Below are 27,731 nucleotides of genomic sequence, written 5' to 3' on the forward strand. Positions count from 1 at the left end.
TTTCTCTGGTTGCAGAGAAGAGGTCTACTCTCTAGTTTCAGTGCGTGGGCTTCTCTTTGCGGTGGCTTTTCTTGGGGGGGCACAGGCTCTAGGTCATGTGGGCTTCAGTAGTTGTGGCACATGGGCTTAGTTGCCCCTGGGCATGTAGGATCTTCCCATAGAATGTAGGATTTTCCCACAGTGGGGATTGAACTGGTGTCCCCTGCATTGGCAGGTGGATTCTCAACCACTGGACCACCAGGGAAGCCCTGCCAGTTTCCTTTCCTAACACGTGCCCTCTGACAAGCCAAACTTCAGCGCTGTGAGGGTAGGAGCTCTGGGGTTATGGCTCCAATGGAGCTTCGTTTTGGATAATAGGTTCCAAATCCCTAATGATAAACAGGTAGCCACAAAAATCTCCAGCGAACATTTGCTCATTTCTAAATCAGATAGATTTAGAAGTTTTGCCTTGCCCGGAAGGATGGGAACCAACCAGGTTGTATGAATAGTTTTGTCATAATTTCCTGATTGATTTTCCTTTTTTTTTTCCTGCCATTGACTACTGGTGTTAACTTTATTCCTACTGCCTTTTATTAGTAGGATGTCTTTGACAAAGTGAGTGACCCTCTGTTCCCCAGACACTTGGAGGAAGCTAGACACTGACAATCATCTGGTCCTGAACTAAGCGTGCAAAGGATTCTGCCTGGTTCAGGTGCCAGCCCTCACTCTTCCTACAGAGCCATCTGATTGATGGCTTTCAGATGGATGGATAAGTTTAAAAAGGAAAGGAAAAAAAAAATTTTTTTTCCTTCTCCTTGCATGATAAACAAAATTATTCATCATTAACAACAATTTAAGAAGAAAAGCAGTGAGGTCTGAAATATTCTCCCAAAGAGCAGCTGCTCATCGATGGTTAGAGAACGCTTCTGAACCAGAAAACAGTGTAACTCTCATTCAGGCAGGATTCCAACTTTGCCTTTTCCCTTCCTCCCATTTTCGACCTAAGTAACAGGAATCTTACTGTTAAAAAAGGTGGAGTTGATTTATAGGAACTGAGAAGGAACTGTAGGACTGAAAGGTGTCTAGCCCAGGCTGAAAACTGGGGGCTGGTGTGAGGGGAAGGCCCTGGATCTCTGACTGCCCTTTTACTTCACTCTTCAGCATAGACAGGCTTCCACAGAAGGGAGTTCAGCAGTTTGTAACTATGGTTTCTTTTTTTTTTTTTAACTATGGTTTCTTAATTGGTTTAGAGCTGACAACTTAAGTGATTGGTCTAAAAACAAGGTGAAACTATTTACCAAAAAAAAAATTTGGTATTAGTTTCCAAAGCTACCTTTTTAATATAAATTTAACTTAGGCAATGGATGTATCAGTCCTAAATTTGAAACCAAGAGTCTTGGGTGCTATCTTTATCCATGCTGTGGCTTACTTAAATTAGTCAAATGACCTCTTAGTATTCCAGTTCCCTTTCAGAAATGAGACTAACCATAGCAAAAATTCTATTGGCCAAAAATGCTGATCTGTTTCCTTTGACCCTGGGAACTCCCAAGGAACTCCAGTTAAGACTTCCTCAAATCAGTAAAATTTATGAGTTGAGAGAACCTTTCTTATCACCCTTAACTTTCTTCCTTCCTCTTGTCCTTAATGAAACAGAAAGAGCAATATTTACTGCTAAACATTAGTGGCAGAGAAGGGCAATTCCCAACAGGGCAAAAAGGTCATGACTGGGTATATCCAGAGAAGGTTGGGTTGGAGCCAGGGAGATAAGGTAAGTGACTGCCGCTGTCTCTCCTGGCTCAGGGCTTGGCAAGATCAGTGCTGGAATGGCACAGGCTTGCGTCCAGTACCTGCTCCAGAAATAGGCTCTGGATGGAGCATAGCAAGTAAACAAACATCTTACCAGCTGTTGCCGAGGTGTGTTCCTGTCAGGCAGCCCTGCCCACCAGGACTGTTGTGGGAAGAGGAAAGATGTCCTGGAGCTACTCCCTGGCCTTGCCTTGGAATGAGTCCCCCAAAGTTAGGAACAGCTCCAACCACATAAAGCGGCTGATATTTTCCTGAAAATTCCAAACTCTCCCAACCAGCTTTGGCCCTACCTCAGTTATAACATTCAAGACAGGACCCTGCCGTAGCTAGCTCAGGCTTGTGGGAGGGCTGTTTACTTGTACCTAGTGGGCTATTTAAGGCACAGATTCATTTCTCTAACCAATATTTGTTGAGCCCCTGCCATGCTTCAAGCACTGCGCACAGTGGGGAATAAAATAAAACTATCTTCCCACGTGAGTCGATGGAGGGGGTGATGCAGCCTGGTTAACTGGTGCTGGAGGGCCTCAGCATAGGCACAGAATACTTTGAGAGCATATGGGAAGGAGAGATGAGAGCCCTAGGCCAGTTAGGTGGGAGGTAGGAGGAAGAGCAAGTTAGGGAAGCTGAGTCCAGGAAAAAGAATAGCAGCTGGAGCGATGAGAGGCGTAAGAGCCTGGTGGCGGAGAAAAGTCCCAGAAGAGGAAAACAGCAAGTACAAAAGGCCAAAGAAAGTTTGGATACTGGCTAGTGGTTCAGGGTAGCTGGCGTATAAAGGACAAGGGAGGCAGCATCAAAGGTGAGGTTGGAAATTAATAAACAAGGCCAGGTGTGAAGGGCTTATAAGCCATGTTCAGGAGTTTGGAATTTATTTGGGGAGTAACAGGGATCTAAAGGGTCATTTGAAGAGGGGCAGTGACAGGATCAGAATTGCATCTAGAAAGATGGTTATAGCTGCCATGGGTTTGACATGTTTAAATTGATAGAGGTCTCGCTCAGTCACGTCCGACTCTTTGTGACCCCATGGAAGGTAGCCTACCAGGCTCCACCGTCCATGGGATTTTCCAGGCAAGAATACTGGAGTGGGCTGCCATTTCCTTCTCCAGGGGATCTTCCCAACCCAGGGATTGAACCCGGGTTTCCTGCATTGCAGACAGACGCTTTACCGTCTGAGCCACCAGGGAAGCCTAAATTGATGAGGGGAACACAAATTCACACTTGGCAATGATCTGTCGACATGAAATAATGCAATCAGATGGCTTTGTGGTTTTTCTGTGTTTTTATTTTCTAGCTTGGTTTCTTTGAAGTTATTTTTTCACTACTCTAGAACAAATAGAATCATGTACTGCAGCTTGTATTTTCCAAAGATGGCCATATCAATATATCACATCCCACATGTTCATCTTACAGTGGTGTGGACACTCTTCCGCTGAGATGTGGGGTCAATATTCCCTCCCCTGGAGCCTGGTTAGACCTATGTAACTGCCCTGCTAATACAGCACAGCACAAATAATGTAACTTCTGAGACGAGGTCATAAACACATTTCACCTGGAATCTCTCTCTTTCTCTCTCAAAATGTTCCTTGGTAGTTCTGAGCCAGCACGTGAGAAGCCTGGCAACCTCAAAGCCTCCATACAAGAGAGGCCCGGCAGAGAGCCAGAGAGGCTCCCACAGGTTAGCCCCCAGTTGTTTGAGTGTTCCCACCCCAGTGATTCAAACAAGTTTAGGCTCAGCCTTCAAACCACCCCAGCTGACTCCAAGTGGAACAGAGACAAGCTGTCCCTGCAAACCCTATAGATTCATGAACAGAGTAAATGTCATGGTTTAAGCCACTACGGTTTGGGTTGGATTGTTACTCAGCAATAGATAACTGGTACACCATAACCTGGGCATCTCTGGTGGCTCAGTGGTAAAGAATCCGCCTGCCAATGCAGGAGACACAGGAGATGTGGGTTTGATCCCTGGCTTGGGAAAATCCCCTGGAGGAGGAAATGGCAACCCACTTTAGTATTCTTTCTTGAAAAATCTGAAGGGCAGAGGAACCTGGCGGGCTACAGCACGTAGGGTGCGCAAAGAGTTGGACACGACTGAGTACGTGTTTACACCATAACCTAGGTTTCAGATTTTATAGCTAATTTGCAGCCCCTTTTAGTTTCTGATGGTTACAAAATTTAAATATTTATGCTGGGTGTAGCACGGAGGGGAACAAAATTGGGTGCAGGCATCAGCTGTGAGGTGGTTGCAGTTCCCTAAGAGGTGACAGTGACTTGAGGACTTGTATTTCTGCTGAGGATGAACAATGCTTCAAGAAAACATCACTGTCACCTTAACAATGAGGAATAGCCAGATAATCTACAAAATCACAGCTTTTCTTGAGCCCTCAGAAAGCTGAGGTCACCAGGCAACCAAGTAAAGCCTCTTCAAGAGAGAGAGACAGACACACGAACTGTTTCAACTTTAGCAGAGCGCAGGAAACGGGTGGCTATCTTATAAGCAGGTAAGATGAAACCAAAAAAATTTTAACAAATGTTTAAAAGCTAGGGTGTCATGGGCTAGCATGTCAGTTTAGGGTAGCTGGAGACCATTCCAGACACAGGGGAGTTTATATACTCACAGGCACGCTTTATTCTACTGACTCCCCCTGAGGTTCCTGAGAAAAAGTGAGAGCAGGGCAGGAAATGAGAGAGAGCTTTCCTCTTTGGTTAGTGCAAGCATATATTGAATAAGGCAGCTGCTGGGGGAAGGCAAAAGGCCTCAGCTGCTCCCACAATCCTTTTCTCTAATAAGCAACAGCCTTAAGTTACTGAGGGAGGGGCAACAGAGTTTTGCTTAAGTTGTTACTGTTTTCATTTAGTGCTAAGTCTTGTCCAACTCTTTGCAACCCCATGGACTGTAGCCCACCAAGCTGCTCTATCCATGGGAATTCCAAAGCAAGAATACTGGAGTGGGTTGCCATTTCCTCCTCCAGGGGATCTTCCTGACCCAGGGATCAAACCCATGTCTCCTGCATTGGCATGTGGATTCTTTACCACTGAGTGACCAGGGAAGCCCTCATCTACTTCTAGGTGAGGGGTAAAAAACCTTCTTGTCCTTCTCTGACTCTTGAAAACCCATTGATTTTGGGGGAAAAACAGAAGCAAAAGCCGTCTACTCCAAGGGGAGAAGCAGGGAACTATCTCAGGCTGAAAATTCAAGCCAATGTCTGCTCTGTTGGGGGAAAGGGGAGAAAGATTGACCCAAAACCAACCACAGGTAGGAGGTGGAGTTTGGCCATCACTGGGAGCAGGATCAGAAATACTGAGAAAGCCCCACTCCTGAAACTCACATAGGACCTGCCTAAGACTGAAGCGGAAGCAGGATGTCAGAGACCCCGCTTTAACCCCCCTGAGCCTAGCATTAAAGAGCAAGTGATGGGCATCTCCTCCGGGTAGAGGGGCTGGCACGCTGGGATGGCTGAAAAGGTGGGGGTGGAGCAGGAATACAGAAAAACCCTCTGACACGTGGTCTCCACTCTAAGCAGCCATCACTAGAAGGATTTGTCTGTGATGCACTGAGATAAAGACAGCAACAACAAAATCCAAACCCTGCCTGACTCCTAACTAGATTAATTCCATCTTGCACCCACCCCTCAGACCAACTTGCAGACAGAAGAGGTGTGACCATTTCCAGGCACAAATACTGCTGACCTCAGTCTCTGCTGTTCTACACACGATAGGCACTCAATAAGAATTTACAAAACATACAAAAAGTCAACAAAGAAAAAAATCCAATCCATTGTCAAAAGATACATCAACATTATGACAAAACCCACTGGAAAAAAAAAAAAATAAAAAAAAAAGATACATCAACAGAACTAGACTCACAAATGACACAGACATTGAAACCATCAGACAGGAACTTTAAAAATAGAAACAACTTAGTTATGTTAAACAGCCTGTTGGAAAAAAGTTGGCAGCTTCCACGAACAAAGGGGGAATTTTGGCACAAACACAGAAACTATAAGAAGGCCAAATGGAGGGATTTCCCTGGCTGACTCCATGGTCCCAATGCAGGGGGCCCGGGTTCAATTTCTGGTCAGGGAACTAGATCCCACATGCTGCAACTAAAGATTCTGATGCCACAATGAAGATCAAAGATTCTGTGTGCTGCGGCTAAGACCTGGTGCAGCCAAATAAAAAATAAAAAGAAAGTGAAAAGGAAATGCTAGAAATAAAAAACACATGATATCAAAGATGAATTCCTTCAATGGGCTTGTCAATAGGTAGCACAGCTGTGGAAAGAATCCATGAATTTGAGAAAGGAATTAACAGAAGCTAGACTCAAACTCAGAGAAGGCAATGGCAACCCACTCCAGTACTCTTGCCTGGAAAATCCTATGGATGGAGGAGCCTGGTGGACTGAAGTCCACGGGGTCACACAGAGTTGGACACGACTGAAGTCACTTAGCAGCAGTAGCAGCAGACTCAAACTAGATTAAGCTATAAAGGGACACTGATGGGGAAGAACAGAAGTGGAACTGGCCTCAAGGCCAGCTAGATCTAAGGACTAAAACAGTATCTTCAGTCTTTTTTTCACTTTTATCTTTGATGTGTGTGTTGGTGTCGCACAGAGAGTTCAGCACATCAGCCCAGTTTAGCAAATCCAAAGGTGGAGCTCTCCCTTCTAGCTCTATATAATAAATCCCAGAGAAGGAATCTGATTGGTCTGGCTTGGGTCACATGCTCATTGAAACAGTTACTGGGACCAGGGAAAGAATACTCATTTCTTGGCTGAGCCTAGGTCATGGGTCCAAACCCCTGGGAATGGGTACAGGGTTTGGGAGTTGGCAATTACACCAGACCCATTTGAGAATGGCAAGTGGGGGAAGAGTTACGGTTACCTGAAAAAAAGAGCAAAAAGGGCTTCCCTGGTGATCCAGGGGTTAAAAAATCTGCCTACCAATGCAGGGGACATGAGTTCAATCCCTGGTCCGGGAAGATCCCACATGCTGCAGAACTAAGCTCATGTGCCACAATTAACAAGCCAGCACTCTAGAGCTGCAACTACTGAAGCGTGCATGCCTAGAGCCTGTTCTCTGCAACAAGAGAAGCCACCACAATGAGAAGCCCACACACAGCAATGAAGAGTAGCCCCTGTTCCTGCATCTAGAGAAAGCCCCCACACATCAACAAAGACCCAGCACAGCCAAAAATAAATAAATAAATCTTAAAAAAAAATCAAAAGGGATGCAGAGAAGCCAAAAGCACAGACATTCAGTGTCTTCAGTTGAGTGAACAGTGCTGTGTACCTGCCAAAAAATTATAATTCTAGAAATCAATAGTGGAAACGTACTTAGGGCCATAGTAGTGAAAAATACATTCTGCGCTGGTCATACTGCTCCGAAGCATCATTGGGGCACCACACTGAAAGAGGAATGTTGACAAGTCACAGTGCCCCCTGGAGGAGGGGTCCAGGATGAGGAGGCTCAGAAGATTGAGTCATTTGAAGAACCATCAAGGCAATAAGAGTTTTTGGCCTAGACAAGAGAAGATGTAGTAGACACGCTTGGCCTTAGAATATTTGGAGCAGCCTTGGATAGAAAGATGAGACAGCGAAGTACAAAGGACAACTAGGTCCAGTGTGGAGAAGTCTCAAGGAGGCCAGTGACCATTTAGGGTAAGAACTTTCTAATAGCTATCCAAGAATGGACAATGCTTACTTGTAAAGGTAGTGAGTTCCCTGTCACTAGAGGTGTTTAAGCAAGTGTCGGAGAGGTTGTAAAGGGAATTCCCAAATTACTGGAAAGTTGGATCAGGTAACCCCCTGAGGTTCCTTCCCAGTTACAACAGTTCATGGTTGTCTGTTGGAGACCTATGTAAGCTTGCTGTTAACAAGTCTGCCCTGGCCTCCCCAACATCTGGCAGGTAGAGCTGCTGATCGCTTTTCCTTCCCTAGATGATAATGACCCCTTCCAAGAAACACCTGATCAGGTGTTTCTGATCAGCAGAATCAGACCTACCAACCAGCAGTCAGGAATGGAGCCTTCCAACACGTTTTAAAAAAATTAATATTTATTTATTTGGCTGGCTGCACCGGGTCTTAGTTGTGACACTCAGGATTTTTAGTTGCAATATGTAGATTGTTAGTTGCGGCATGTAGGATATAGTTCCCTGACCAGGGATCAAACGCAGGTCCCCCAGCATTGGGAGTCTTAGCCACTGGACCACCAGGGAAGTCCCTTTCCAACACTTCTTATCTTAGCTCAGCCTTAAGGTGACTGACTTTGGCTCTGAAGGTCACAGAAAGACAGCACTCGTGCTATTTATGCTCTCTGAATACATATCATGAGACAAGGACTTGGATGTAGGCATTATTTTAGGGGCTGAGTAGGAGTGAGGGAGCAATGAGATGGGGAAATTGAATTGAGGGGCCCACTTCGGCTACTTACAGCTCAGTCCTCCTGGGACCACTCTGAGGAGCCATACAGATCACCGATCAGAATTCCTCCCCGAGTGATAAAGTAATTCCACCAGTGCCATCCCTTGTTGATTGAGGTTTGCCCTTTGGGAGAGTTAAGCTCTTGAGACTTCCAAGCTGCTGGGCAGGGGCTGAGGAGAGCCTCTGGCATAAGAGAGAATGTGTCAGAACCATCTACTGCAGCGGCAGCTGGACACAAAAGTGGGCTGGAAGGACATCGGGTACTAACAACAACATCTGCTACAGCCCCTTTCCCACCCAGGACCAGACTTATCTTCCAGGGCAGCGTGGGACCTTTGATTTGCACATTCTAGCCTCCATGGTGCACATTCCAGTGTGGGACCTTTGATAGCACATTCCCAGTTGGCTAGTTCAGCGCAGCCCTGTCTGAATGTCCACCCACAGCTCTACTGGGCTCAAGTCTCCCTTCTGGGCTTGACTCCCTCGCTGGGCTCTCTGGGCTGGGGTCATCAGGCTGGGCCCTCTAAGCTGGCACCTGTTCTCTTCTCCATCCACATGTGAGCTGGAAACAGTGACATCAGGGACATTGGCTCCTTTGTCCTACACTGTGTTCAAGGTCAGGGAAGGCCGAAGGCTGGATGGGCTCCGAGTTTCCTCTCACTATCTCTTAAAAAGAAAAGGCTAAGCACAACCAGGAACTCAAAGACCCCGAGAAACCTCACTCAAGGCCACAGAGACACTTCAAAGATGGGAAATCAGAACACCAACACTGGAGGCAGGGTTCCTGGCCAGACCCAGAGGACCAATCCAAGTTGGCTCACTACTCCTCTAACTTCTCTGGCCTGCTTTGGTCAGAGCTTGAACACCTCTCTCTCTTCCTCTCTTGGTTCCTCTTATCTTCTTACTCCCACACTCCTGTCTGGTACTCAGTCTTTCCAGACCATCTCTTCTCTCCTCTTCCATGTTAATTACCTTCCAGGGCTTCTTCGTCATCTCTGATGTCCACATCCATAAGTCTTTAATTTTCCCTCTTTTCTTTTCATCCTCGATCAGTGTTCCAATGCCCATTTTACCACCTTGGAGAGGTGAGGCTGAGAGTGGGTATTTATGATGAGTTAGGGGTGAGATGAACCAAGGACTTCCCTAGGGCAGGAAGAGGGGTGTGTGTGTGTGTTTATGTGCTGGTGCAGAGTGGGGTTCAAGTTTATCATTATTAGCTTAGGACAAGATCACTCCCCTAAGGTGGCAAATGTTATCCAGCCAGAGGAAGAGCCTGGCCAGCAAATCCTCTCAGACTCCACCTGAGCCCTTGGAGAGGATGAGACAAAGAGAAATATTGGATCCGAGCCCTGCACATAACAAGGTAATTTACTGGGATGGGAGCAAGAGGGTGTGAAAACTGACTTCTCTCACACCTTTGCCTGCTTCCTCTCCCCTCCCTCCCTCAGACCCTCTCCTGTATCCTTTTAGCCTGGGGTTCTCTCTGCTTATGTCATCAGGGGTCCCTGTTCCTCTCTTTCTTTTTCTCATTTCCATCTCTGACTGTGTTTCACTTTATTTTCCCCTCTGTCCTGCGTTGCCAAGGTTCTGTCACCATCTCTCTTGCATCTTCAGAGTCTCTGGGTCCCTAAGTCTGCTTGCTTCTCTTTGTCTAGGTCAGAGTGTGTGCCTCTGACCTGGTCTGTTTTTCTGTCTGTCCGTATTCCCGGAAGCCCTGTAACTCTGGAATGCCTGGCAGGAATGGCTTTTCTGAGAACGGAGCCTGGGACAGCCACCCAACGTGCTGAGTAGAGGTGGCTAAGGACATTTCCAGCCCAGCAGTCGTCATGGCAACAGCTGGGGCGGGCCAGGCAGGGATGTACTGAACCACGTGGGCTTGACCTTTCTGTGGGTGTCAGGTTTGAGCGGGAGCTGGGGAAAAACAGCAACAACTGCTTCCCTTCGGCCCAGCCCTCAGGCATCCGGGCTGGGCGGAAAGGAGAGAGGGAGAGACGGAGAACTGGGACAGCTGGCCACAGAGTGAGAGGGGGACAAAAGGTTAGCCACAGCCATCTAGAGAGACCATGGGGGAGAGGCACCAGAGGACAGCACGCACACGCTCTCGCGGCTGTCACCAAGGCTCCCGTGGTGACTTGACCTGTGGAGGGCACCAGACAACCTTCCTGGAGGCTCAGCTCACACTTCGCAGCCCGTGCTCTGGGTGGGTGGTTACAAAAGGTCAGCTCCCCACACTCAAGAGATCCCCTCCAGACTCCTTCAGATCAAATGTCACTTTTTCCACACTGCAAACTCCTTTATGGCTCCAAGAGACATATGCTGAAACATAAAGAAACGCCAAATGATTCTTTCAAAAATAGAAATAGAAAATGAAAAATGCAAACGTCCAAAGAAAGACACCCAAATAAAGGCATGTCTCTGTTTTCACATCAGCCTTCCCGCTGGAGGGCACGGAGGGGGTCCAATCGATCCGGCGACTTTCAGAGGATCACTCCCTGAGTAATTGACATTGATGATAGTTTTCACCCAGAGCTGCTTGGTCTGGGTGAGAGCCGGAGGAGGTCCCAGGCTCCCCAGAGACAATGGTGTACCTGCATGGCAATGAGTAGTGGGTAGTATGTGTCATCCCTCTTCTTTCCTGCCAGGCCTCAGCCCCACCCTGCTGCAGGTCCTGCAGTGCCAAGCTGGTTGCAAGACAGAGTAAAAGTCGCGTCTGACACACCTGCAGCTTGGCCCGCTGGCAGCCCATGGGCTGGACGGCAACACCTGGCTGGCATCCGGGTGCCTTCCCTCCAGCCCTGAGCAGCTGTTTCCTATAGCTGTTCCCTCAACCTATGGCTTTACGGCCTCCTCTTGATAGAGCCCCCGAGAGCGGGCTCGGAGTGGAAAGAGAGGGCTGGGGCCTCCTTCCTGTCTTCCTCCCTCTCCCTCCTCCTGGCTGGCTGCAGCTGTGTTGCCTGATGTGGAGCTCAGCACAGACTTAATTACCGCTCAGCCCTGCTCATTAGTGCCTCTGAAAGCCAGAGAAGCCCCGAGTTACGAAGTCTCCAGCACAGTGCAGGCCCAGGCCCCAGGTTTCCTGGGTGATCACTAGACCCACTTCTTGTGGATTGGGTCTGTCTGACTTGGGCTCCCTTTGGGGGCCTCCTGTGGGAGATGTTCCTCCTTGGGATGGGAGTAGGGTTGGAGCTGGAGGGAGGTGAGGGAAGGCTAGGTCCCCTTGTGGGCTCACTCGTGTATGCAGAGCATCGGGGGACAGCATACAGTGGAACATGTGAAATGCCACTGCAATTCAAGAAAGATGAACAAATGATTAAATAAGCCAAATGCGCTCAAATCCAGCACACTGATGACTTACCTGCCTTGTTGGGGTGGTGTGTGTGGGGCAGGGGGGTACTTAAACCAGGAGCCTATGCATTGTTCAGTCACTCGTTTGTTTTGTTGTTTTTTTTTTTTGCAGTGAAATGTAATAAAGAACTATGGAGCGCCTGAACACTGAACAAAAAAGGGAAGCTTGAAGGAAGGAGGAGAGGCGGGGTGGACCCCAGAAATTATAAACCCATAGACCTAGGTCTGTTACATGGGAAAACTTTACAAATATTAACTTGTAAACACCCTAGAAAATCAAATGAGGTAACACACATGAAAGCACTTTAAAAAAGGAAAACTTTAAAGGGCTATAGAAGTATAAGGTGTTATTATGAAATATTTCTGCTCAGGGCAGACTGTAAACCAGATGCTTGGGGAGGCTGGAGATTTATGATAATGGCTCATCACCCACAAGGTACTCACACATCTTAGGCTGTTTCATTTAATTAATCATTGCCTCTCATAGAGACTACTGCAGAAGCCTTCTAAGTGGCTTCCCCACTCCACCTTCTTGCTTGTTCTGTTCATCTTATAACCCACTGCTGGGTTAATTTCCCTGATGCAGAGCTCTAATCCAGTATTTGCAATGCTTCCTCTGTCTGACAGTATAGGGCCTGGAGACCTTGGCTTAGCAGCCAGGATCCTCCATAATCTGGTTCTACCCAACTTTCCCAGCCTGATTTCCCTCCTTCCACCCTGGCAGATGCAGGCTCAACATTAATATTTTTATGGCTACACTTTGTAAAAGGGCTGAGCTGATTTATATTTTAGCCAGTGATATCAATAGATACAGATTCTACCAGACCCTTCTTTCCACTGGGATAAACCTTTGAATAAATTGCTTATTGAATACAGTATTTCTTTCTTTTAGTTTGAATTTCTTTGATCCGTGAGATGGACTATTTTCCATGCTTAGGTTTACTACTTGTATTTTATCTTGTGCAAGTTGTGTGTTTATATCTGTTGCTCATATAATTATTAAAGCCTTCATGTTTCAGAAGCTGCAATTTAAAAAAGAAAAGGCAATCCTGAAGAGCAGATATGGTGGATGCTGTGAAATCGGAGCAGAGGTCCTTATCTGATAAAGAGAAATAAGTTGTATTTTGAGTAAATTGTTAAATCAAAATTGAGGTCAACTAGCTTAAAATACTTGTCTACATTTAAAGGGAGAATTAGGAAAAGGCGTTTCCTGGACTCAGACAGTGCTTGCCCTGACCTTGTCAATGTGTCATAACACTAACATTCATTATTTAATTTCTGAGTCATTTTGGTGACTATATAATTACCCTAGAACATAAATTATTTATTTTTATGTTGTGTTTAAAACTATTTTAGTTTTTTACTAAATAATACATACACATGGCACTAAGGTCAAAGATATAAAAGGATATAGAGTTAAAAATTACCTCTGCCACTTTCCCTTGTTTTCTAATCACCCTGTTTCCTACCCTGGAGACAGATGCTATCCCCAATTCCTGGTGCATCCTTCCAGGGATATTCTATACATAAATGAGGCTGTAGGTGTATATTTTTAATAGAAATAATAGCATCAAATACATGCCAGTCTTTACTGATTTGAGAACATTCCATATCAGTATATAAAAAGTTTAAGTCTTTTTTAAAAACTGTAATGTCAAATGGGTGTTCTCTATAAACAAAAATGTATATACACAGAGAAAATTTTCAGGAGGTACTTGCTTCACAAGCGAGCCTCTATTGTCCAGAAATCATCTATTAAGCCAACTTCATACATTTCAGCTATGATTCATTTCATCAAAATTAAGTTTATACATTTCTATAAAAGGTCTTCTCTGGTGGCTCAGTGATAATGAATCCACCTGCCAAACAGGAGACGCGGGTTCAATCCCTGGGTCAAGAAGACCCCCTGGAGAAGGAAATGGCAACCTACTCCAGTATTCTTGCCTGGGAAGTCCCATAGACAGAAGAGTCTGGCAGGCTACAGTCCACGGGGTCGCACAAGAGTCAGACATGACTTGGCGAATAAATGACAACAACAATTTCTAATAGAAACATTCTGTAAAGAACAGAAGCCATTTAATTTTGAAATTATTAAGCAAATCAATTGTTAAGGATTATACAAGGTGACATATCCTGATCTGGTCAGAAACCATGATCATATGTTTGAAAAAACTGATGTTATGTAGTTCCTGTACTTTTAAAAAAGTCACAAATGTAATAATTCTGCCTGTCCAGCTTGTAATTCGTTTAACAAACATCAAAGATGTGAAGTGTAAAAGAAAGGACTTTCAATGTTTGTTGATGTAGGATACACAGTCCAGGGTTCAACCTACCAAGATTCTAAGTTCTAACATGGCATGAGGCTAGATTTTTACCCGGGATCCCAACGAAGAGTTTGGGCATCAGTTCAGTTCAGTCGTTCAGTCATGTCCGACTCTGCAACCCCATGAACCGCAGCACACCAGGCCTCCCTGTCCCTCACCAACTCCCGGAGTTCACCCAAACCCATGTCCATCGAGTCGATGATGCCATCCAGCCATCTCATCCTCTGTCGTCCCCTTCTCCTCCTGCCCCCAGTCCCTCCCAGCATCAGGGTCTTTTCAAATGAGTCAGTTCTTTGCATCAGGTGGCCAAAGTATTGGAGTTTCAGCTTCAACATCAGTCCTTCCAATGAACACTCAGGACTGATTTCGTTTAGGATGGACTGGTTGGATCTCCTTGCAGTCCAAGGGACTGTCAAGAGTCTTCTCCAGCACCACAGTTCATAAACACCAATTCTTCAGCTCTCAGCTTTCTTTATAGTCCAGCTCTCACATCCATACACGACTGCTGGAAAAACCATAGCCTTAACTAAATGGACCTTTGTTGACAAAGTAATGTCTCTGCTTTTTAACATGCTGTCTAGGTTGGTCATAATTTTCTTTCCAAGGAGTAAGCATCTTTTAATTTCATGGCTGCAATCACCATCTGCAGTGATTTTGGAGCCCCCCAAAATAAAGTCAGCCACTGTTTCCACTGTTTCCCCATCTGTTTGGCATAAAGTGATGGGACCAGATGCCGTGATCTTATTTTTCTGAATGTTGAGCTTCAAGCCAACTTTTTCACTCTCCTCTTTCACTTTCATCAAGAGGCTCTTTAGTTCCTCTTTACTTTCTGCCATAAGGGTGGTGTCATCTGCATATCTGAGGTTATTGATATTTCTCCCGGCAATCTTGATTCTAGCTTGTGCTTCTTCCAGCCCAGCATTTCTCATGATGTACTCTGCATATAAGTTAAATAAGCAGGGTGACAACATAGAGCCTTGACATACTCCTTTTCCTATTTGGAACCAGTCTGTTGTTCCATGTCCAGTTCCAACTGTTGCTTCCTGACCTGCATACAGGTTTCTCAAGAGGCAGGTCAGGTGGTCTGGTATTCCCATCTCTTTCAGAATTTTCCACAGTTTATTGTGATCCACACAGTCAAAGGCTTTGACATAGTCAATAAAGCCAAAATAGATGTTTTTCTGGAACTCTCTTGCTTTTTCGATGATCCAGTGGATGTTGGCAATTTGATCTCTGGTTCCTCTGCCTTTTCTAAAACCAGCTTGAACATCTGGAAGTTTACGGTTCATGTATTGCTGAAGCCTGGCTTGGAGAATTTTGAGCATTACTTTACTAGCATGTGAGATGAGTGCAACTGTGCAGTAGTTTGAGCATTCTTTGGCATTGCCTTTCTTTGGGATTGGAATGAAAACTGAACTTTTCCAGTCCTGTGACCACTGCTGAATTTTCCAAATTTGCTGACATATTGAGTGCAGCACTTTCACAGCATCATCTTTCAGGATTTGAAATAGCTCAACTGGAATTCCATCACCTCCACTAGCTTTGCTTGTAGTGATGCTTCCTAAGGCCCACTTGACTTCGAATTCCAGGATGTCTGGCTCTGGGTGAGTGTGAGTGATCACACCATTGTGATAATCTGGGTTGTGAAGATCTTTTTTGTACAGTTCTTCTGTGTATTCTTGCCACCTCTTCTTAATATCTTCTCCTTCTGTTAGGTCCATACCATTTCTGTCCTTTACTGAGCTCATCTTTGTATGAAATGTTCCCTTGGTATCTCTAATTTTCTTGAAGAGATCTCTAGTCTTTCCCATTCTATTGTTTTCCATACCCTGAAAACATCCCCAACTTCTTTCAGTCACTGACCTCAGGGCCCACATCTATTGGTATAATAAAAACTGTCCTGTGCTTTCAGCCTATACCATCTTTGGGGAGTGAGTCTCACGTGTTTATTCCCTGCTATGGAAAGCAGTTTTCTAAGCTCCAAAATTATTTTGAAATAGCAAATTGGTGCTTTATTTGGGGAATGAGTCATTGTCCACCCCATCTGTGCTTGGTATGATCTTCTAAACTTTGATCTTATCTCTCCTTGGAATTTACCTTTCCCAGTTTAGAGTCATAGCCCTTCTAATGCCTGCTTTCTAATTGCATAGTTAGAATGTATCATGAGTCATTTTATTCACTCACTTGCTCATTCACGTGGTATACACGAGTCAGTCTTATCTCTTCTAAGTCTTTGCTCAAATGTTACCTTCTCAATGTGGCCTACCCTGATTATTCTATTTAAAATTGAATCATCCCCTCCTTCTTTATTCCCCTTGAAAAGTGAAAATTAAAGTTGGTCCCACAGTTGTGTCCATCTCTTTGCGTTTCCATGGACTGCAGACTGTCCCGCTCCTCTGTCCATGGAATTCTCCCGGCAAGAGTACTGGAGTGGGTTGCCATTTCCTTCTCCAGGGGATCTTCCCGACCCAGGGATCGAACCCAGGTCTCCCGCACTGCAAGTGGATTCTTTACCAGCTTATTCCCTTTACTCTGTTCTATTTTTCCACATTACTTGGCACCTTCTGCATTACTTTTCTTATTTGTCATATATATTCTTTATTGTATATCTGCTTCCCCTAGAATGTAAGCTCCATTGTGTACTGAATTGCTGATATGTCCCAAGAATCTGGAACACTATCCAGGGCATAGTGGGCCTTCCATAAAGACAGAATTTGTTGAGAGAATAAGCAGTGTGAACTCCTGCTGTGTGTAAGATGCTGGACCAAGCCTGTTGAGGTGAGTCTATTCCAGAGATGACTCTGCTGTTGACTCTACACTCAAAGAACCCATAGTCTAGCTTTGAGTTGAGACACTGAGCTAATCACAATACAAGACATAAACTGCAGGACAGAAAAAGAGCTGTGAAGTTAGAGGAGGAAGAAAAGAAAGCTTTCAGTTATGAAAAAAACAGAGTGATGGCATGAGCAGAGGAGGATGGGCTGAAGGGTCAGAGAGACTGGAACTGAATCCTGAATCTGCCCTAGTGGGATAAGATTGGCTTGTTATAAGCTCCTTATCCACACATTATGGGTAAAAAATATTTATCATAGTAGGATTGTGAGGGTCAAATAAGATAATGCATATATATAGGACGGATAAATAACAAGGTCCTACTGTACAGCACAGGACTATACTCAACATCCTGTGATAAACCACAATGGAAAAGAATATGAAAGAGAATATATATGTATGTGTATCACACATTCACTTTGCTGCACAGCAGAAATTAACACAACATTGTAAATCAACTAGACTTCAAGAACATTTTTTTAAAAAGATAATGCATAGCCTGTGGTGGATGGCACCTGGTACCAAGTCATGGTGAACTGATGTCAATCCTCTTCTTCCTCTTGCATGTCCATCAATAAGAGAGCAGAAGTTATGACATCTAATGGAATATCATAAGTCATTAAAATGATGGTTGCCAGGAATGTGTACCAGCATGTAAAACAGTTTATGACCTATGTTCACACACACACAAAAAAGAGTATAAAATTGTTCATGATTACAATTGGATAAAAATAATTCAAATTTACACAAAATTAGGACTTTTCCTGGGCTAGTTGGGTATATACCTAAATTTGATTTTGTAATTCTTTGATTTACAAAGAATTGATTTTTGTAATTTTATTTGATTTTTGTAATTCTATTTCTCTGTCACCATTTAATTTTGATGTCATTTCAAACTAACAGAAAAGCTGCACAGTACAAGGAATTTCCAAGTACCTCTTACTCAGATTCACCAATTATTTGCATATTTGCTTTCTCCACTCCCACCCTCCCTATATAAAAATAGAATTTTCTAAGAATAAAGACATTCCCTTGCATCACCACACCATGGATAAGTTTCTACTAATTTTACAAATAAGAAAGTCGACTGTACCTTCGACTGTACCTTCCTGAGATCCTAGGCCGCATTCTCATTAGGAAACAAGGCTCTTCTCTGTAGCCGTTGGGCCCCTCAGATCTGAAAACAGCAGAAAACTACCAGGTCAATCATGCTGCCAGTGGGCAGGGCCCCCTTAACACACCTGGCAGAGGGGAAGGTATCTTGTGCCTTCCCCTAGGTTTTGGTACTGCCTGTGGGGAGGCTCCTGTTTTGAGACTGAAACTCTGCAGGTATAGAGCCATAGAAGTTTTTGCAATCCTGTGAGCTTGTCCACTGGAGCTGAGCTTCCCTGGGGAATGAATGGACTCTCAGGGGAAAGGCACTCAGCTGTCTGCCAGAAACTTCTGAGAACGTTTCTTCAGAGCACTGAGTTCTGGGACCAATCTACAAGTGCTAGAATCAGAAATGGTCAAACAAGAGTCTGTCCTTGCAATCCTAGGCTTACAACCACAGTCATGCAAGGATTGTTTAAGGAGATGCTTTTATTTGGAGGAAAGAGGTCTCTACAGAGGGCTCTGGGCAGCAACTTAGCAGCAGTCAGCTGGGCAGAGGGGTGAGGTCTCCCATTAGCATCTAGACAAGGCCTGCACACAGGTAATCAACTTGTACACACCTCCACCATCATCAGGGCAACAGTCCTCCCCACTCCTCCCTCAGTCTTTCTGACTTAGGAGACCCAGGGCCTTCTCTCCACATTCACAGCCTCTGCCTCCTGCCCCACCAGGACAAACTCAGGCAGAACAGATCCCACATACTGCAGCCTGGGAAGGAATTGTCTCACTTCCAGCCCTCACCCCACTGGTCTGGCCTTGAGGCCCAAGCCTGGTCCCTGCAAGCCCCAGGGTTAATAATGGCCTTGCCCTTGCTACTCTTGCCTTCACCCTCAGATGCTCCTTCCTCCCTGGCTCTGTTACTTGTTAACTTTGTGATTTGGAGGCGTCAACCTCTCTGGACTTGTTTCTTCATCTGTAAATGAGATAATGACATTTATCTTGGAGGGCGGCAGGAAGGGAAAAAAGAAACCTTACTTGTAAAAGTGCACGACTAACCTGAGCCAGTGTTAGTCAAATCTGAAGCTCCCCCATGGGAGCATCCAGAGCTTGACCTCTCTTAATTTATAGTCTAGAAGTGCCCTGTGCTAAAGGTCATAAACTGCTCAGTTAATATTGATGGCTGAGGCTGATTCCTATTGAAAAGGTTTTGCCCAATGTCACCTTGCAGATTGACAAAAGTACTCACAGACCACAGGGAGCAGGATCCTCTCATACACTAGTAGTAGGGGAATAAATGGGTACCATTTCGATACCTGGAAACAACAATTAGGAATATTCTGTACATTCCCTTTAATTAAGCTATTCACCTCATAGAAGTATCAGAAATATTCATAAATGTGCACAAGATCATAGGATACAGGCATTCACTAAAGCCTTGTTTGTAATAGAAAAATACATGGAGACAATCTGAATGTCTAAAATTAGGGAAATAGTTTAAAAACTCGTGGAGTTGTGATGCTGCCACATTGTGGGGTACCATGCAGCTGTCAAAAATAAAGACAGGTTCCCAAAGCAATCTACAGATTCAATGTAATCCCTATCAAAATTCAAATGGCCTTTTTCACAGAAATATAAAAAATACTTCTAAAATTTGTATGGAATCACAAAAGACCCCAAAGAGCCAAAGCAATCTTGAGAAAGAGCATAGCTGGAGGCATAACACTTGATTTCACACTTTATTACAAAACTATAGTGATCAAAGCAGTAAGGTATTGGTATAAAAACATGCATATAGATCAATGGGACAGAATAGAGAGCCCAGAGATAAACCCATGCATATATGGCCAACTGATTCATGACAGAAGAGCCAAGAATGTAAAATGGGAAAAAGATAGCCTCTTCAATAAATGATGTTGGGGATGGAATGGGAGGAGGGGGGGAGGCTCATGAGGGAGGGGATTATGGCTGATTTTCACTGTTTATGGCAGAAACCAACACAACATTGTAAAGCAATTATCCTCTGCTTAAAAATTACATTTTAAAAACTTAAAAAAAAAAAAAAGTGGTGTTGGGAAAACTGGAGAGCCACATGCAAAAGAAACTGGGCCATTAACTAATACCACACATAAAATCCACTCAAAGTGAACTGAAACTTGAACATAAGACCTAAAACCGTAAAACTTATAGAAGAAAAGCTCCTTGGCATTGAAAGTGGGGATTTCAAAAGGAACAAAAGCAAAGACCAAGTGGGACTACATCCAAAACTTCTGCACAGCAAAGAAAACCATCCACAAAATGAAACAGCAACCTATGTATTGGGAGAAAATATTTGCAAATTATATGTCTAATAAATGGTTAATATCCAAAAGATATAAAAAATTCATACAATTCAATAGAAAAAAAATCTGGTTTTAAAAATAGGTAGAGGGTCTGAGTTGAAGACATGCAGAGAGTCAATAAGCACATGAAAAGATGCTCAACATCACTAATCATCAGGGAAAGGCAAATCAAAACCACAATAAGATATCTTCTCATACCTGTCAGAATGAGTATTATTAAAAAGACAAGAAATAAGTGTTGAGGAGGATGTGGAGAAAACAGAACCCTTGTGAACTGCTGGTGGGAATATAAATGGGTGTAGCCACTGTGGAAAAGAGTTCCTCAAAAAATTAAAAATAGAACTACCATGTGATCCAGCAATTCCACTTCTGGATATACAGCCAAAGGGAATGAAATCACTATCTCAGAAAGATGTCTAGACTCCCATGTTCACTGCTGCATTATTTACAATATTCAAGACATGGAAACAACTTAAGTGTCCGCTGATGGACAGTAGAAAGAAAGGCGGTGAAAAGATGGACGGTATAAAGAAAGAAAATATGGTGTGTGTGTGTGTGTGATGGTATATTATCCAGCCACAAAAAAGAAGAAAATCCTGCCATTTGCGAAAACATGGATGGGCCTTGAGGGCATTATGCTAAGCAAAATAAGTCAGAGAAAGACAAATGCTGTATCATTTCACTTACATATTGAATCTAAAAAACCCAACTTGGACTTCCCTGGTAGTTAAGAATCTGTCTGCCAATGCAGCAGACATGGGTTCCATCCTTGGTCCTGGAAGATCCCACATGCCACGGGGCAGCTAAGCCTGTATACCGTAACTATTGAGCCCATCCTCTAGGGCCTTCGAGCCACAACGACTGAAGCCCTTGTGCCCTAGAGCCTGTGCTCTTCAATAAGAGAAGCCACCGCAATGAGAAGCCAGAGCACTCCAACTAGAGAGTAGCACTCGCTTTCCAGAACTAGAGGAAGACTGTGCGCAGCAACAAAGACCCAGCGCAGCCAAAACTAACTAAATAAAAACAAACAAAAAACCCAACTCATAGAAACAGAGAGCAGATTGGTGGTTGCCAGGGCCAGGGTGTAGAGGGTAGGATTGAGAGAAATGGGTGAGAATTGTCAAAAGGTACAAATTTCCAGTTACAAGATAAGTAAGTTCTGGGGATGTTATGCACAGCATGGTGACTATATTAATAGAACCGAATTGAATATTTGAAAGTTGCCGAGAGACTAGCTCCTAATAACTCTCATCACGAGAAAAAAATTATAACTATACGAGCTGATGGATGTTACCTAAACTTACTGTGGTGATCATTTCACCCATGCTATTGCCTGATTCCTTAATCTTAGGAAATCTGCTCATTGCATCCCATCTAATGCTGGTGATAGAAATAGCTACAGGCACCTCTATCAATTTCATATTTATCAGAGCATGAAATACATTGAAGTGATAAGTGTAGTGTTTTACAATAATGAAAAAATAATGACAGATCATTATGTATTGGCATAAAAGATTTTTATACTTTTAAACAAAATTTGCAAGATGCAGAATTATTTTCAGTAATTCAGAAATGTCTAGCATATAGCATATAGTTAGCAAATACTTGTTGAATTGAAAGACTATGATCCCGGTCTGTTTTGTCTTTTTTCCTTCAAATTACTACCCAACACACACTTATAAACAAGCCAAGATATCTTCATGTGCCTAAAGAAAGTTCTGGAAGGACAGTGAACACTGTCAACCATGTTTACCCCTGGGGTATGAGCAACTTTAACTTTCCCTGGCTCTGGTCTACAGAGCCAGCATCGTGGTAAATGAGGCTGCAGTGGGCAGCCCACGTGTACACCAGCAGCTCAGAGGAGTCTTTGTTGGAAGGGTCTTCAGACCTGCTGTCTTAGTGGGAAAGAACAGTAAAGCCCAACTACTTCCAACCACTACTCAGGGTAACTGGCAGGGTCAGGGAGAAAAAAGCCAAGGACAGGATGTGCAATTATTCAGGACATTGCTTTATTTATACCTAAGGAGAGACACCAGACAGAGAACTACCAGGGTCCTGGGTACTGGGTGGGCCCAGATGTTGTGGGCGTGTGACCTGGAAGTGACTGTAAACAAGCCTAGACCCTGGCAGGGGACAGCTAGGGGGACCTCTCAGGCATTTAGGTCAGGATTGTGGGGAGGCTGGAAAAGCTTAAAGTCTGGGGAGAATCTCTGATTTATAAGCCAAGACTTGCTTGTATAGCCCATCAAAGATGTATTTGCACATGTTATCACATTTGATCCTCGTGATAAGACTGAGGGAGGCATTTATTTATTTATTCATCTATTTATTTATTTACTTATTGGCTGCACTGCATGGCTTGTGGGATCTTAGTTCTCTGACCAGAGATTGAATTCAGGACTTTGGCAGTGAAAGTTCAGAGTTCTAAACACTGGACTGCCAAGGAATTTCTGAGGGAGGTACTTATTAATTTATAGATCACTAAGTATTTTCACCAAGGAAAACTCATTTCTTTTTTTTTTTGGAAAACCCATTTCTAACATTAATTCTGATTATTAGTGAGCACCTGATACAGATAAGAAAGATAGCTGGAGCACTTGTAATAGCTAATTCTGGAGTGTAGATTTATTTTCAAATCAATTTTTTGAGGTATAATTTACATATAATAAAATGTACTCCATTTTAAGTATATTAATTTTATTTTATCAGGAATGTATCCATTTTAGGTATATTAATTTTAACATACATCAAGTGCACAAAAAGCAACTTGATGAGTTTTTCCAAGGCTATAAACTCATATAACTACCCCTCCAATGAAGACAGAGCACTTACATCACCTCAGAAGGTTTCCCTAAACTTCTTTGCCGTCATTCCCCCCATCCAAATTGTCCACAGGAAACCACAGACAGACCTGCTGTTACTATAGCCTAGTTTTGTCTGCTCCAGAATTTCTGACAACTAAAATCATTGTGTTTGGCTTCTACATTCAGCATAATATTTTTAAGATTCATGCCTGTTGTGTGTATCCATTATATGTTCTTTTAAATTACTGAATTATTGATTTGTCTTTATTTTTTTAAGATTTTTTTTTAATATGGACCATCTTTAAAGTCTTTACAATATTTTGGTTTTTTGACCACAAGGCATGTAGGTTCTTAGCTCCCCAACCAGGGATTGAATCCTGTGTTGGAAGGCAAACTCTTAACCACTGCATCACCATGGAAGTCCCTGACTTATCTTTAACTGTATTAAATATATCACAATTTATTTATCTATTCACCTGTCAATGGATATTGGATTGTTTCTGATTTTCGGTTACTGTGAATAAAACTGCTCTGACTATTCATATACAAATCTTTCTATAGATGTATATTTTCATTTCTCTTGGGTAAATATCACATACTCTTATGCATATTAACGTTACAGAAAATGGCCAATCTGTTTTCCAAAGTGGTCGTACCATTTAACACTCCCACCAACAGTGAATGAGAGTTCCAATTGTTCTGTATTCTCATCAATAAATGGCCTTATTGGTCTTTTAAATTTTAGTCATTCTGGTGGGTATGTATCTCAACATAGTCTTTATTCAAATGTTGGCTAAAGATACTGAGCATATTTTCATTTGTTTATTGGTCATTTGCATATCTTCTTTAATGAAATGTCTGTTCAAACTTTTGTCCATTGAATATTAATAATTAAAAAAAATTTGTTTTGTACTTCCCTGGTGATCTGGCGCTTAAGAATCTGCCTGTCGATGCAGGGGACACAGGTTCACTCCCTGGTCCAGAACAATTCCACGTGCTCCAAGACAGCTAAGCCCATGTGCCACAACTACTGAAGCCCACATCCCCTAGAGCCTGCGGTCCACAAGGGAAGCCACTGCAGTGAGAAGCCCGTGCACTGCAACTAGAGGGGAGCCCCCACTCACCACAGCTAGAGAAAGCCTAAACGCAGCAGTGAAGACCCAGTGCAGCCAAGAATAATTAAATAAATATGGTAAAAAATTTTTCATTTAGCAAATTTTTACTAATGTGATTGAGGTAATCATGATTACCTTGCTTTTTTTTACAGGCAAGGAAAGTAAGTCCAGAGAAGACTTACCCGAAGTTTCCTATAGTCCAAACCCAGCTGTTTGTGGCAGTATGTCTAAATTATTCTGAGCAACTGTCTGCAAAGAAGAAGCTGTTAACCTCAAGCTGTTGTGAAAGACACCTACCTGCTTAGTAGACTTTGTTCAAGGTAACCAGATGTTTAAGAGTGAACCAGGACCATCTGATAGTTTAGCTTCCTGCCGAGTAAAAATAAAGTAAAATATCATATGTGCAACTAATTAACAGATATAATACATTCATGGATCTGAAGACTTAATATGGTTAAGGCCAATGCTCCTAAAATTGATCTACAGATTCAACATAATTCACCTCAAATTCCTAACTGGATTCTTTGGTAGAAATTCACAAGCTGACTCAAGATTCATATGGAGATCCCAGGGACCCAGAGTTACCAAAACATTCTTGAAAAAGAACAAAGCTGAAAGATTCGTGATTCCCAGTTTCAAAATTTAATACAGATTCACAGTAATCAAGACAGTGTGATGCTGGCATAAGGATAGGTATAGAGCAATAGGATATAGTTAGGAGTCCAGAAATAAACCTTTACACTTATGATCAACTGATTTTCAATAAGTATGCCAAGACAATTCAGTGACGGGGGAGAAAACAGTCTTCAACAAACGGTGCTGGGACAACTGGATATCCAAAGTTGGCCTCCTACCTGAGACCATAAGCACCCTATAATTCTTAGAAGAAATACAGGAAGAAAATGCAAGCTTACATCCTTGTAACCCTGGGCTGGGCAAAACACAAGTAACAGAAGAGAAAATAGATAAACTGAACTTCATCAAAATTAAAAACTTTTGTGCTTCAGAGAATAAACACCATCAGGAAAGTAAAAAGACAAATGAGATAAAGTATTGCAAAAATATTTGCAAATCAGATATCTTATAAGGTGCTTGTATATAGTATACACAAAGAACTCTTACAATAATAAAATGATAAATAATCCAACTAAGAAATGAGCAAAGGATCTGAACAGACGTTTCTCCAAAGAAGATATGCAAATGGCCACTAGCAAACAGGGAAATGCAAATCAAAACCACAATGAGATACCACTTCATACCTACCAGGCCTATGACAAAAAAGACAGATAACAATCATTGTCTAGGATGTGGAGAAATTGGAACCCACATACATTGCTATTGGAAAACAGCCTGCTATTTCCTCAAAAGATGAACACAGAGTTACCAAGGTATATACCCAGGAGAAATGAAAACACATATCCATACAAAACATGTACAGGAATGTTTATACAGCTTTATTCATAATAACCAAAAAGTGGAAGCAACTCAAATATCTATCAACTGATGAATGGATAAGTAAAATTCCATACAATGGTATATTATTTAGCAATGAAAAGGACTTAATTACTGATATATGTGACAATATACATGAATGTTGAAAACATGCCAAATCAGTCACAAAAGACCATATATTGCATGATTCCATTTGTATGAAATGTTCAGAACAGGCAAATATATAGAGACAGCAGATTAGTGCTTGTTTAGGGAGGAAACTGGGAGGGAAATGGGGAATGACTACTAATGGATACAGACTTCTTTTGGGGATGACAAAAATATTCTAAAATTGATTGCAGTGATGAGTGAAGAACTCTGTGAATATACTAAGAAAACATTAAATTTTACACTTCAGGCTTCCCAGGTGGCTAAGGGGTTAAGGATCCTCATATCATTGCAGGAGCTACAGGAACCACTGGTTCAATCCCTGGGTCAGGAAGGTCCCCTGGAGTAGGAAATGGCAACCCACTCCAGTATTGCTGCCAGGATAATCCAATGGACAGAGGAGCCTGGCAGGCTATAATCCATAGGGTTGCAGAGACAGATGACTGAATGACTGAGCATTCATTCACACTCACTTTATAAACAATTAGGTGAGTTGTATTTAAAAAAACACTGTGAAAATGTCAACTTTTATAAATTATTAATTGGGAAATGATTTTATATACTTACATTGTTGTTCTGTAGATAAAGTACTTTTAAGATAAGTTCACAGCTGCTCCTGCTTAATTGCTTCAGTCATGCCTGACTGTGCCACAATATGGACTGTAGCCTGCCAGGCTCCTCTGTCCATGGGATTCTTCAGCCAAGAGTATTGGAGTGGGTTGCCATGCTCTCCTCCAGAGCATCTTCCCAACCCAGGGATCAAACCTGGGTCTCCTGCATGGCAGGCAGATTCTTTACCAATGGACCAAGTTCACAGAGCATAATGCAAAATGATGCCATTACTCAATACATTGCATATTGGTTGTTAAGTTATTTGCGGAAATTATATCAGTATAGTAAAATGACTCTACTTCAGAGGCAGGTATAGAAAAGATTCCCAAAATGATGAACAATATGTGAATTGAAACAGAAGAAAATATACATGGAATTGGTTACTAAGTAAATGTGTTTTTGTCAACATTCTATCCATATTGTTCTGAAATAAAGAACAGGTTCTTAAACATTAAAACACACGCACACAAACAAGGAGAATGACACAATCAATAAAACATGCAGAAGATGTTCTTAAACATGCACACACACACTCAATCTGGCAGCTGCTGAAGACAACTAGACAAACTCTAGTGGGGAAGGCTTTCCATTTTCCCCAAGGAAAGGAACATTTCCTCCACTCCCCCATACCATCTGCATCCCTAACCTAGGTGCAGAGAGGGGAGGAACCTCCATGCTCACCAGTTTGTCTTTCTCCTTTCAGGCGTGTCCCTGGGTTTTCAGGGGTAAGAGGACACTCAGGGGTGTGGCGGGGTGCTCGGGGCCAGGAGGGTGGCCTCAGGAGCAGCACTGCCACCTTGTGGCTGGGGATGGTCCCACTTCTGGAGGTGGCCCCCGGACCCTCAGTGGGGCTCCTTTAGACTCCTCAAAGGAACACACTCAGTAACTCAGCAGCATTCCTTCAAATTTCATTTTTACTGCTTTCTTAGTATAAAAGTAATTCACATTCACCTTATACATTTTAGAAAGTGGAAATAAAGTAAAAGAAAATAATAAAAATTATCTGTAAGCCCAACTCCCAGAGATGAGCAAGATAAGGCCACTTGGGTGTATATTTTTCATTTTTCTTCTAATCTTGTTTTTTAAGCAAAAATGGCATTATACAGTACACACATTTTTTTTTTCATGAAGTAAATATGTTGTCCAAATATCTTTTCACTCATTGTTAAATATTGTTCTGGAACATTTTTTTTCAATTAAGGAAAATTCCAAAAATGTAGGAAAGCAGAGAGCCTAGTATAATGGGTTTCTATGTACATATTACTCAGCTTCAGCTACTGTCATCACATAGCTGACCCCACAATACTTTTGATGGCTGCATTATATTCCTTTCTTTGGCTGGCTGGGCCATAGTTTATTTATAGTACAGTACAGTGTTAGTTGCTCAGTCGTGTCCAACTCTTTGCAATCCCATGGAATGTAGCCCACCTGTCCATGGAATTCTTCAGGCAAGAATACTGGAGTGGATA

At 43.0% G+C, this 27,731-nt stretch overlaps 2 long non-coding RNA genes across 2 annotated transcripts; one reads left to right on the forward strand and one right to left on the reverse strand.

The window, feature by feature from the left end:
- Window positions 1-82: 82 nt before the first annotated feature.
- On the forward strand, window positions 83-24,368 carry LOC122705164. The gene is made up of 6 exons (XR_006344045.1): window positions 83-4,280; window positions 9,461-9,563; window positions 11,658-11,768; window positions 12,565-12,636; window positions 16,492-16,647; window positions 24,204-24,368. It is a non-coding gene; the product is annotated as an uncharacterized LOC122705164 (long non-coding RNA).
- LOC122705165 lies at window positions 17,109-24,420 on the reverse strand. The gene is made up of 3 exons (XR_006344046.1): window positions 24,349-24,420; window positions 17,795-17,878; window positions 17,109-17,299 (listed from the first exon to the last, which is right to left on the reverse strand). It is a non-coding gene; the product is annotated as an uncharacterized LOC122705165 (long non-coding RNA).
- Window positions 24,421-27,731: the final 3,311 nt, after the last annotated feature.

The sequence above is a fragment of the Cervus elaphus genome, chromosome 12 (assembly GCF_910594005.1).
Source record: "Cervus elaphus chromosome 12, mCerEla1.1, whole genome shotgun sequence".
In the NCBI taxonomy this organism is placed as follows: Eukaryota; Metazoa; Chordata; class Mammalia; order Artiodactyla; family Cervidae; genus Cervus; species Cervus elaphus.